The sequence below is a fragment of the Carcharhinus amblyrhynchos genome, chromosome 16, assembly GCF_965287045.1.
Source record: "Carcharhinus amblyrhynchos chromosome 16, sCarAmb.v2.hapA, whole genome shotgun sequence".
NCBI lineage: Eukaryota > Metazoa > Chordata > Chondrichthyes > Carcharhiniformes > Carcharhinidae > Carcharhinus > Carcharhinus amblyrhynchos.
The window spans coordinates 17,698,070-17,710,707 of record NC_137339.1 but is presented as its reverse complement, the minus strand read 5'-3'; the positions used below and the strand labels follow the sequence as shown (position 1 = coordinate 17,710,707).

Here is a 12,638-nt window from a genome sequence, read left to right as displayed (position 1 = left end):
TGCAGCCTTCAAAAGTCAATAAACATCTTGTCAACAATGGAGGGAGGATCTTTTGGTAATAGTTTCTAGCATGGTCAGAAATGTGTTAACAATTTTGCTTTAAGAGAAATCTTCCTTTTGTAGTCAACATGTAAAGAGAGGAAATCTTCTCCAAAACAAATAGATTACGATAGACTGAAAAGCAGATGTTAATAACCAATAGCTTTGATATGAATTAATGTACAGTTTATACCGGCGAACAGTTGTAAAAGATGTTCAAACTTCTCAATCATGTGTCCGTCTAAACCTTGGGCAAAAGCAATCAATGGTTTTCTAAGCATTTTTAAACTGTGAATCAATTATCTAACGGTGTAGCAAAAACATTTAACTTCTGCCATTTTATTTCTCTATCCAGCTCTCTATATGTATCTTTGCTGCTGTGTCCTTTTCTTAGGCTATGAGCTGTCCTGTGAAGTTAACTTTGGTATTGCTTCATCTAAAGTTGCATTTTTGGCAAACTGACACAAGAAGAGTATAGTTCCTAAAGTTAAACATTCTCCCGATTCACTACAATGGCAATAAAGTCTTATGTGCTAATAATTTACAACTGTATGCATAGATTCTATACATATATATATAAATCTTACCTCTATTCAAAAAGGATGAGAAATACAGAATTTTCTTCAGTATAAAGTGTCAGAGCCAAGCCAGTATTTGCTCTGCCTAAGCTGATGTACAGGTCATGTGTTCACACCATCCAATGTCTAGTGACAGCTGTTTAAGTTCCCTCCCCTCCCATTCCAGGCATTTGTCCATACAAGGCAATAAAATGCTGACTGGATTGCTGCCAATAGCTTGTTGTACAATGGATTTTGGCATATTAGCACAAGGAAATCCACACAAACAGATAAGATGCCTTATATAGTTGAAACTATTCAGTGAGGCACATGTAACGTAGAAATGTACCACAGAGACAGTTATGTTTCACAGACTAATACAATACCAACATATCTTATTTGCTTTAAAAGGATATGGTATGGTTATAAAAGCAAACTAACGTGTGGATTCTGGATATCTGAAATAAATACTGGCATCCTTGTCACATCTCCAGTCACTTATGTTTTGATGTTGCCATCTTATGTACCACTTATTCCAATGCATCTTCCTTTCCCTCACCCAAGGATTCTTCTCCACCATGGCTGACGTGGCTCTCAACTGGTTCAGTCCCTATTCCCACATTTCTACTCTAATCTCTTCCCCTCCCTCCCAGATCCACAACAGGATTCACCCTTTATTATATCAGCCTTGGCATTCAGTGGATCAGTATTTCCAGAATTTTGTCATCATCAAACTCACCTTCCTTCCTCTTTTCCTTTCCCACCAGGGCACCACATTGGCACAGTCTGGTTCCAACTGTTGGTGTGGAGTTTACACATTCTCCCCGTGTCTACATGGGTTTCCTCCAGGTGCTTCAGTTTTCTCCCACATGTGCAGGTTAGGTGGATTGGCTCTGCTAAATTGCCCCCTTAAGTGTCCCAAGATGTGTAAGTTAGGAGAATTAGCCATAGTAAACGCACAGGGTTACAGGGATAAGACAGAGGAGAGAGCCCGAGTTGTTCTTCGGAGAGTCAGTGCAGACTCAATGGGTCGATAGGCCTCCTTCTGCACTGTAGGGATTCTATGGTTCAGCATTCTGAAGGGACCGTTCCCTCTGCAACACCCTAATCCATTAGAAACACAGAAAAACTACAGCACAATACAGGCCCTTCAGCCCACAAAGTTGTGCTGAACATGTCCCTACATTAGAGATTTGCTTTTATAACTATACCATTCCTCAATTACTTCCCCTTCCCATATGAACACAGGAGATGCAACACTTACCCCTGGGGCGGCACAGTAGTAGCATTGCTGCCTCACAGTGCTAGGGACCCAGGTTCAATTCCCAGCTTGGTTCACTGTCTGTGCAGAATCTTCATGTTCTCCCCATGTTTGCGTGAGTTTCCTCCCACAATCCAAAATATGTACTGGCTAGGTGCATTGGCCATGCTAAATTCTCTCTTAATGTACTCAAACAGGTATTGGAGTGTGGCGGCTAGGGGATTTTCACAGTAGCTTAATTGCAGTGTTAATTTAAGCCACCTTGTGACTAATAAATAAAGTTAACGTTTTATCTCCCCATTTTGCATCAGTAGTAAGGCCCATGGTCCTTTCCTCATGATTCCATGTCTTATTAAAACTATAATAAGTAGCAAAAACCTTTCCTTTTCCATTTCAAAATAAATTAAGTGAATTGGAAATATTAAGTGGATCACTGATGACTGAACCTGTGAATGAATGCTGAAAAGCTGAACTAAATTCTCTTTGCATGAAAAAAGGCACTAAAACATTATTCTGTGTAAGTGTGAAAATACTTGCGATCAAAAAGCCAGGTAAAATATTTTATAAAGATTAAAAAGTACTTTATGTATGAGATGATAAGGAAGGTACGAGTATACTGTCCTCTGACCTCCGGAGTAGTTGCATCATATTCAGAGTGATGCAATAGAAATACATCCTCACATCATTACAGAGAAGGTAAGTAAAACACAATAACATGCCACTTAGCTGTAATAATGTGGCTCTTTAAGAAGAGGGCATTTTCCGAGGGTCATGTCATTGGTGAGGACCTTATGGATCGTCCCGGCTGGCAGCTGAGCCAATTGGTTGGAGTGTGCGTATCGAGGAGGGATTCGCAGTTGGAGCCCAGAGAGTCAAGTAGAGCAGTCACATTGTAATTCTGTCTGACCTTGTATATATATTATTCTTTATTTGGCAATAAAGCCTATTGTTGATTCAAGCTACAATGAGTTGCCCTTGATCTATTACATGCATCTATTTTCCAATGATCACATTTGCTAGTTTGTCAGCCCGCTCTGCGTGTTTTCTACACATCAACTTCCTGATTAGCAAGGAAATTCACAATTAAAATAAAGAAAGAGCGAAAGGAAATTAGTAAACTTTGCAGGTCTGCTGTGCACATGGTAGGTATGTTTTTGTCTCTCTCCCTGGTTCATACTTTATGATAGGGCTATGGCAATTTAAGTAGCAATACAGACAGCACATTTTGATTTCAATATCTGGTGTTGGGTTAACATGGAGTTAATGTCAGAAATGCAACCGACTGGATTCTTCTCGAGGTTGGAATTAACTATTCTGTTGGATAGTTAATTCCAACCTCAGTGGTTCCTGACTTTTTCCTTTATGCGGACCACTAGATTGTCATCAAAAGATTTTGCAGGCAACATTTTAAAACTTTTTTTTACGTTGCTTATGGCTCATGAGAGTAAAATGTATATATCAATGGGGTATTAAAAATGCAGCAATTCTAATAGCTCATGATGCAAGCACAAATTCATTGCACTTGTCACGGCACATTTACCTGCTATAGACCTACCAGTGGAAACAGACAATGCTTATCTAAGGAGAAGGCTGATACTGTTTTGCAGACGTCAAATGCTGGAGATCAGGTTGCAGGGATGACAGCCCCAATTAGAGATCTAGTTCAATGTTAAGTTTATTTCCACATTTCATCTTCAATATAACAAGCCCTGAAAATCCAGTTTCACAAAGGCAGGTGATGGGTAAAGGCATCAGAAACTTTACTGCCTTGTCAGATGGTTCAGGGTACCCTGAAGCAAGTTTAAGCCAAATATTGTCGGTCAGGTACTTCTGAGAAAAATCCAGCTGTAAAGCTGTAAATCCAGCTGTGGGCAGCACAGTGGCACAGTGGTCAGCACTACTGCCTCACAGCGCCAGGGACCCGGTTTCGATTCCCACCTTGGGTCACCGTTTGTGTGGAGTATGCACATTCTCCCTGTGTCTGCATGGGTTTCCTCCAGATGCTCCGGTTTATATAAGAACATAAGAAATAGGAGCAGGAGTAGGCCATCTAGCCCTTTGAACCTGCCCCGCCATTCAATAAGATCATGGCTGATCTGTCGTGGCTCAGTTCCACATTCCCGCCCTCTCCCCATAACCCTTAATCCCCTCGCTTATCAAAAACCCATCAACCCGCGTCTTAAAAATATTTAGCGAGGCAGCCTCCACCACCTCAACGGGCAGAGAATTCCAGAGATTCACCACCCTTTGAGTGAAGAAGTTCCTCCTCAACTCTGTTCTAAACCGCCCCCCCCCCCTTTATCTTGAGGCTGTGCCCCCTAGACCTACTGTCCTTTCTGAGCGGGAAGAGTCTCTCCACCTCTATCCTATCCATCCCATTCATCACCTTATACGTCTCAGTGAGATCTCCCCTCATTCTTCTAAACTCTAACGAGTACAAGCCTAGTTTATTCAGCCTCTCCTCATAGCTCAACCCCCTCAACTCCGGTATCAGCCTAGTAAACCTCCTCTGCACTCCCTCCAAGGCCAAAATATCCTTGCGTAAGTACGGCGACCAAAACTGCACACAGTACTCCAGCTGCGGCCTCACCAATGCCCTATACAGCCGCAGCAAGACCTCCCTACTTTTATATTCAATCCCCCTCGCTATGAAGGCCAGCATCCCATTTGCCTTCCTGACCACCTGCAGGCTGGGTTTTTGCGACTCATGCACAAGGACCCCGAGGTCCCTCTGCACCTCCCATACTCCAAAGATGTGCAGATTAGGCGGATTGGCCATGCTAAATTGCCTCATAATATCAGGGGGACTAGCTAGGGTAAATGCATGGGGTTATGGGGATAGGCCTGGGTGGGACGGTGTTTGGTGCAGACTCAATGGGCCAAATGGCCTCCTTCTGCACTGTAGGATTCTACGATTCTGTGAATTGTCACAGGACAGTTCCATAAAGCTGTTTTGCTCCCACGAGGTCAGGCATGCGGGAAGGTCATCATTCATTTGGTTTGATTTATTATTGTCATATGTATTAACATACAGTGAAAAGTAATGTTCCTTGCGTATTATACAGACAAGACATACTGTTCATAGAGAAGGAAATGAGAGAGTGCAGAAAGTAGTGTTACAGTCATAACTAGGGTGTAGAGAAAGATCAACTTAATGCGAGGTAGGTCCATTCAAAAGTCTGACAGCAGCTGGGAAGAAGCAAGGCTCGCAAAGGGACTTTGTTGAACTTTAAACTTTGTGTCGGTAACAGGAAAATACTCCCAATGCTCTTTTCAAATTTTGCCGGTGCTCTCTGATATCATGGTTCACACTAGTTGGAAGCTGCATTTGATCTGTATCTGACAGATTGGCAAATGAATTGTAATTTGGCTGCTCAAGTCAATCGGCCCACATCTCTATTTTGCTGATCATCATTTATATTTTGTCCTGCACATGAAAAACTGACACTATGTTTGCCTGAAGGGCTCAGATTGTAAGTGATAAAAAACGTCTACCATATAAGCTCATTTGACAAGCCACTGAAAAGCGCTATGACAGTTCAAACTGAGTTAAGTAAACAAAAGCACTTCATCATGCAACTCAAAAAGACACAAGAATGCCTTTCCTCAGGAGAACCATTGGACCCTGGTATGCAGAAATATGCAGAAAGTCGATGATGATCACTGCCCACCTCACCAAATAGAGCTGGAAATATTTGCAAATTCAGCGGAAAGGCCTTGCTAAAATTAACGGCTTAACCCACTTCTTGCAAAATGGTCATGAGATCAGCAAGCATTTTCTTTGCAGCTAACATCTCCCTCTGGATGTTGCAGTGAATGGATGTTGCTAACGGAGCCACTGCTTTTATGCTTGTAACAATGCCACTGTGTTGGCCCAAACTCCACTAACTCCCTACATATTTTGATCAATCAATTCGATTGCAAATCATAGAATCCCTGCAGTATAGAAGTAGGCCATTTTGGGCCATCGAGCCTGCAGCGATCACAATCCCATCTAGGTCTTATCCCTTAACCCAAAGTATTTGTCCTGTAGACCCCCTGACACTAAGGGGCTATTTATTAGCATGGCCAATCAACCTAACCTGCACACATCTTTGGAGTAATGTAACATTGATTACGATACATACGAGGTACACGCAATAATATATTTTTCCCATCAACCACCTGCAGTACTCTCGCAGATCAACAGTGGTCTGCGAACCACAGGTTGGGAACCACTGCTCGATCTGACTCATGTTACATCTAACCAGGCTTAATGGGTAATATTGGGCCTGGAAAGTGGGAAAACGTTTAATTATTTACCATTGATATCTATGACCTCTCGATCTCATACATTCAGAATAATCACAGCTCTTACCTAAAAGCTACTTTTTGTTTATATTCATTGACGGAAACCGATATATTTTGGTAATTCACCTCTCCCATTTCCCCTTCAAACAGGATGCGTTCACAGATGACCATCTGTTAAATAACCTCTAATTCAGACAACTGAGAGAGCATGTGCTATTCAAACTTTTTGTAACCAAAATGTTGGCAGTTCTTAAATTGCATTTCTTAATCTTTGGATTGTGAATGAGAAGTTATGTCTGGTGCTAACTCCTCAGGATATGTTTTGGTTGCAAGGGCCATCAATAAAGTCTTTCAGCAGTGATACTTCCTTTTTTAAATCAAAGTTTATCATGATTATTTACATGCTGTATTGATCTTGACTTTTAAAGATTTCCATTGGCTGAGGAAAATGTTTTATAGTCAGTTTGTTGATCAACCAAGAAACTTCTTTATGAGGAAAATAGTGAGAATGTGGAACTTGCCACCATTGAAATGAATAGATTAGGGCAGCATGATGGCACAGTGGTTAGCACTATTGCCTCACAGGGTCCTGGCCTCAAGTGACTGCCTGTGTGGAGTTTGCACATTCCCCAAAGATGTGCGAGTTAGATTGATTGGCCATGCTAAATGGTCCTTTAGTGTCAGGGGGACTTGCAGGGTAAATACATGGGGTTACAGGCATAGGGCCTGGGTGGGGTTGTTGTCGGTGCAGGCTGAATGGCCTCCTTCTTCACTGTAGGGATTCTATGAGGAGAAACAAGATGGCATATGAGGGAGAAGATATGGTTATGCTGATAGAGTTAAATGGGAAGGGTGAGAGAGGGCTCAAGCAGAGCATAAATGCTGACAAGGAGTAATTGGGTCAAATAGCAAATTACTGGGCTGTGTATCTTAAGTACATCCTAAGTATGCAATCAGATGCCAATTTTGATTATACAAATCATATGTTAGTAGGATACCAACACACTGACATGAAAAGTTTCTGAATTTCCAAATTGCTCATTTCCAAATTTGGAAGAATTTAAATTAAAATATAAATTATGCTTACTTTATGTGCAGGGTTAATAGTACAATATTAAAGCTGATAACAGACAAGTTTTTAATTATAATATATTAAGTTCAAACTCACATTGGACTGAAAGGTTTAAAAATACCAGTTAAGGGAATATGAATTTCTCTTCCCCTGTGCGAAGTGAATGGTTTAAATTTAAATATATATAAATCATATGACACTGGTAGGAAAATGATTCCATTTAAGGAATGGAAATATTCAGAAAACATGTCGGGAGAATGCTAAGATTCGGCCTTTCTTGACAGCAAATGTTTAAAGTTTGTTTTATTACTGTCACAAGTAGTCTTACATTAACACTACACTGAAATTACTGTGAAAAATCACCTAGTTGCCACATTCCAGTGCCTGTTCAGGTACACAGAGGGAGAATTTAGCATGGCCAATGCGTCTAATCAACACGTCTAACCAACACGTCTTTTGGACTGTAAGAGGAAGCCAGAGCCCCTGGAGGAAACCCACACAGACACAGGGAGAACATGCAGACAGTGACCCACGCCAGGAATCGAATATCGGTCGCTGGCACTGTGAGGCGGCAGTGCTAATCACTGCGCTGCCTTAAATTTGTGCCCTTTGGTGTCAGTGACCCAAGCCGGGAATCAAACCCAGGTCCCTGGAGCTATGAGGCAGCAGTGCTAACCGTGCTGCCTCTTATTACACGTTCAAGCCGTCCTTTACTAAATAAGCTTTCAATTTTGAATTAAAATCAGCCTGCTCCTCTCTCATTCTCAAGGTTACCTTGTGCAATTCAGACTAGACGTTCCAACTAAAATATGATATTCCCAAAATCCAGAGTAACGTCGTCTGATTGGGTTAGAGCTCACAAGTTGTTAAATAAACAGAATCCCCCGGCCCTCCCATTGAATGGAGCCTGGAAACTGATCCGCACGCACACAGAATGGTAAAGCACACATTACACAGCATTGAGCTCCTATCGACTTACTGAATGGGTCAATCAGTCTGCTGGAACTTCAAACAACAAGCCTTGCTCAAAAAACAATCGGCTGCAATTTCGCCTCCACTGAACAGCGCACAGGACCGAATTCCCCTCTCAATCTTTCTATTACAGCCCACAATCTCTCAGTCAGCCGTAGGTTAACAGTGATGACTAATTTAGTGGGTTGTGAGTTAACCGAAAGGGGAACAATGTTTCCGCCCTTCCGGCAGCATTACAGCAGAAGCGATCAAACGCCATCTGAGCCAGCTTGCTCTCTCAATTTGACAAGCCACTAACCATTATAACATTGCTGCAGTTCAACGTGTATTTGACAGAAGTGCTTTAGAATAACTCATCAGCGATTTTTTTGTTGTGAAACTCGATAAAGTGCAGGTTTAATAATGCAGAACAGGTACAGTATGCGATTGAAAGGACATTTTAGCAAATGAGCACTGTTTTGCACAGTTACCATACTGCTACACCCCAACCTCCCTTCATTTTTAAAATATTTGATCAAAATGATCCACATTTGGTTTAACAAGCTATGTGGAATGATTGTACGGCAAAAATGATTAAAATGACTTCGCTTGCTGCTCAGTAACTTTATCCGCAGAATAGCTCTGTTAGGTTGATGAAACAATTATTTTTTTCATATTCTGAATTAAGCACAAAGGTTTCAGCTAGAGTTTGCAAACTGTATCAATTAACTGCAGCACTCACTCCAAGGTTAAAGAGATAAAATCAGCACTTTTAAAAAATTCCTTCATGGAATGTGGGTGTCACTGGCTGAGTCAGCATTTATTGCTCATCCCTAATTGCCCTTTGAACTGAGTGGTTTGCTAAGCCATTTCAAAGGGCAGTTAAGAGTCAACCACATTAATGCATTGGCCATGTTAAATTGCTGCTTAGTGTCTCATGATGCATGGCTAGTGGGGTAAATATATGGGGATAGAGCCTGCGGTGAGATTGTTGTTGGTGCCTGTGGTGAGATTGTTGTTGATGCATACTTGATGGGCTGAATGGCCTTCATCAGCACTATAGGGTTTCTATGATATTGCTGTCAGTCTGGAGTCACATATAGGCCAGACCAGGTAAGGAAGGCAGATTTCCTTCCCTAAAGGTCATTAATGAACCAGATGGGTTTTTATGACAACCAACAATGGCTTCATGGTCATCATTAGATTTTTAATTCCAGATTTTTTATTGAATGCAAATTTCACCAACTGCCATGGCGGTATTCAAACCTGGTCCCCAGAGCATCACCCTCATTCTCTGGATTACAAGACCAGCAACAATATCACTACACCACTGCATCTTGACAATCACCTGTTCTCTTTTGCTAAAGTGCACAAGTATGGAGAAGGTTCATACTACTCACACCCTGTGGAACCCAAACTTATAATTTAATCAGGAGTTTGATATTTCCAAAGTCCCTGATACAAAGACTTTCACAGAGTTAGTAGATCTTATTAAAGGGCTATTTAATAAGCCTTCAAAAGTCTTCGTTAATTATGCAAAGGTAAAATTCAATTCAATTGCAAGAGGCCCAGGAGAAGCAATAGCAGCTTTTCTGGCCAGAGTAAGGCACTGTGAATTTGGGGCTGACTTTAATGACTTGCTTAGAGACTGTCTAGTGCGTGGGATGAGTAACGCTGTGATACACAAAAAAAAACTGTTGGCAGAGTCAAAGATAACTCTGAAGAAAACGTTGAAGGTTGCTCTACCTATGGAAAGCTTAGAAAAGGGCATTCTACAGCATGGGTGGTGTTATGATAGGACATCAGAGCAATTGAAGTCTTATCAAACAAGGGAGGATAAATTAAGCTGTGAGGATGGAGACCTACTTTGTGGAGCAAGAGTGGTTGTTCCCATTTCTGGAAGAAAGCTATTGCTAGATGAATTGCACAGCAGGCACCCAGGAATGTCGAAGATGAAAAGGTTGACTGATAGTTTATGGCCCAGGATGGATGCAGATATCAAAGGAATGGTTAAGCAATGTGAGCAAAGCCAGCTGCAACAAGAATGATCAATTGCAGCCTGAATGCACCCTTGAGAGTAGCCAGGGTTTGCCGTGGGTATGAGTTCATGTCGATTATATTAACCATTGAATCCCTACAGTGCAGAAGGAAGCCATTTGGCTCATTGACTTGGAACCAAATTTCCGAAAGAGCATCTTACCCAGGCCCACCCATCTGTGATATGTCTGTAACCCGTGCATTTACCGTGGCTAACCCACCTAACCTATTCATCTTTGGACACTATAAGGGGCAATCAACTATAGCCAATCCACCTAACCTGCATACCTTTAGATTGTGGGAGGATACAGGGCAACCAGAGCAAACCCACTCAGACACGAGGAGAACCTGCAAATTTGCACAGATGGTCACCTAAGACCAGAATTGGACCTGGGTTACTGAAGCTGTGAGGCAGCAGTTATAACCACTGTGCTACCATTTAGGGATACTTATGTGCCTGCTATTAGTAAATGGGCATTCAAAGTGGTTAGAAGTTTACGAGATGAAGTACACTACCACTAGTGCTACAGTAGAAAAGCTACACTGCTACTTTATCCTCCTTGGTTTGTGAGCGGTACTAGATTCAGAAAATGGGACAGCGTTTACCAGTGCTGAATACCAGCACTCCATGTTGTCAAACGGGATTAAGCACCTTACCACCCCTCCTCAAGTGGACTCGCTGAATGTGTTGTACAGACCTTTAAGGCAGCCATGAAAAAACAACCACCAGCATCCCTGCAGACCAAATTAGCAATTTTCCTCATTACTTACTGAACCATGTCACATGTGACCACTGGATTAACTCCTGCTGAACTAATGATGGGTCAATCTTTGGTCAGGAATTAGGTTGGACTTGGTGTCTCCAAATTTGGCGGAGAGGTTAGAGGCAAGGCAAAGGAGAGGAACTGTGCTGCATCAGAGGGTGAGAAGCATTTGAATTAGATCATCTAGTGTTTGTCAAAAGCTTTGGAAGTGGACAGGGTTGGGTTCCAGGACCTGGTATCATATGATGTGGAGGTATAGGATAAAATCCATAAAAAGCATATGGATCATTTGAAAAGACAGCAGTCACTTTGAGAACCAGTGAAGCAGTCATCTCCAATTATACCTGCCAGTAATGTTGCAATTAGTAATGTAACTGAAGAGGTGAGTCAACCTGAAGAAGGTGCAAGTACTGTTCCTGTGGGAACTGAAGAAATAATGAGTACAGATTCACCTTTGCAAGAAGAAAGGCAAGTTTTTGAGAATCCAACCGAGACTGCCTCAATTGTGGAGACACAATCTGTTAAGCTACGTCACTCCCAGAGCCCTCCAGAGATCCAGAAGACGTGCTGGTTAGGTGCATTGGCCATGCTAAACTGTCCCTCAGTGGACCCGAACAGGTGCCAGAGTGTGGTGACTAGGGAATTTTCACAATAACTTCGTTGCGGTATTGATGTAAGCCTACCTGTGACACTAATAAATAAATAAACTAATAAATTAATAACTTAGATTATCTATATCCCTTTGCAGCATCCTTCGCACACTTTGCTCTGCCACTCATCTTAGTGTCATCTGCGAATTTTGACACGTTACACTTGGTCCCCAACTCCAAATCATCAATGTACATTATAAGCAATTGCGGTCCAAACACTGATCCCTGAGGCACACCACTTGTCAATGATCACTACCTGGAAAAACACCCCAATATCCCAATACATGAGACAATAATAAATCAAATCAAATTAAAATGATTGTAACACGATATTCTGCAACCTCTCCTTTCCTTCTCCCCATGCACTGTACGAATGGTATGCTTTGTCTTTATAGCGCACAAGAAACAATACTTTTCATTGTATATCAATACATTTGATTGATTTTGATTTATTGTCACGTGTAAAGATACAGTATTGTTTCTTGAGCGCTATACAAAGCATACCGTTCATAGAGAAGGTGAGGAAAAGGGTACAGAATGTTATGACAAGTCAAATTAGACGTTATCTTGCAATACAATTGAAGTGTTTAATTGAAAAGTAATCTTTTCGCTGCAAGGCCATTTGGGGATGTCTGTGTGTAGGTTGAAAGGCAGAGACATGAATGCAACACTTTATTTGATTTCCCCTTGCTAGCCATAACTTCGTGGGATGAAGATATGCTCCTGGCAAGACTAATAGATCACAGGGGCGTGGCGCTGAACTGAAGTGATGACGTTCTCGCTCCCGTCGGCGCCGCTGACACATGCGCGCTGAGTGACAGCCAGCCGCTGACGCATGCGCACTGAGTGGCAGCCGGTCACGGACGCATGCGCACTGAGTGGCAGCCGGTCACGGACGCATGCGCACTGAGTGGCAGCCTGTCGCTGACGCATGCGCATTGAGTGGCAGTCGGTCGTAGACGCTGGCGCACGCGTGCACGCTGAGGGCCAGGCTGTCGTCTACGCAGGCGCGCTGAG

The 12,638-nt window shown here is 42.2% G+C and overlaps 1 protein-coding gene across 2 annotated transcripts in view; it reads right to left on the bottom strand.

Moving 5' to 3' along the window:
- LOC145353865 (myosin regulatory light polypeptide 9) overlaps positions 1-8,356 on the bottom strand; it is a 28,769-nt gene extending 20,413 nt beyond the window's left edge. Inside the window, exon 1 of one of the 2 annotated variants that reach the window (XM_080204769.1) lies at positions 8,199-8,356. The gene's annotated coding sequence lies outside the window, so the exon portion shown is untranslated. Of the gene's footprint in view, positions 1-626; positions 752-8,198 lie in introns of those variants that run through there. The other variant, XM_080204768.1, reaches the window with a different exon arrangement.
- Between the last annotated feature and the right edge of the window lie 4,282 nt (positions 8,357-12,638).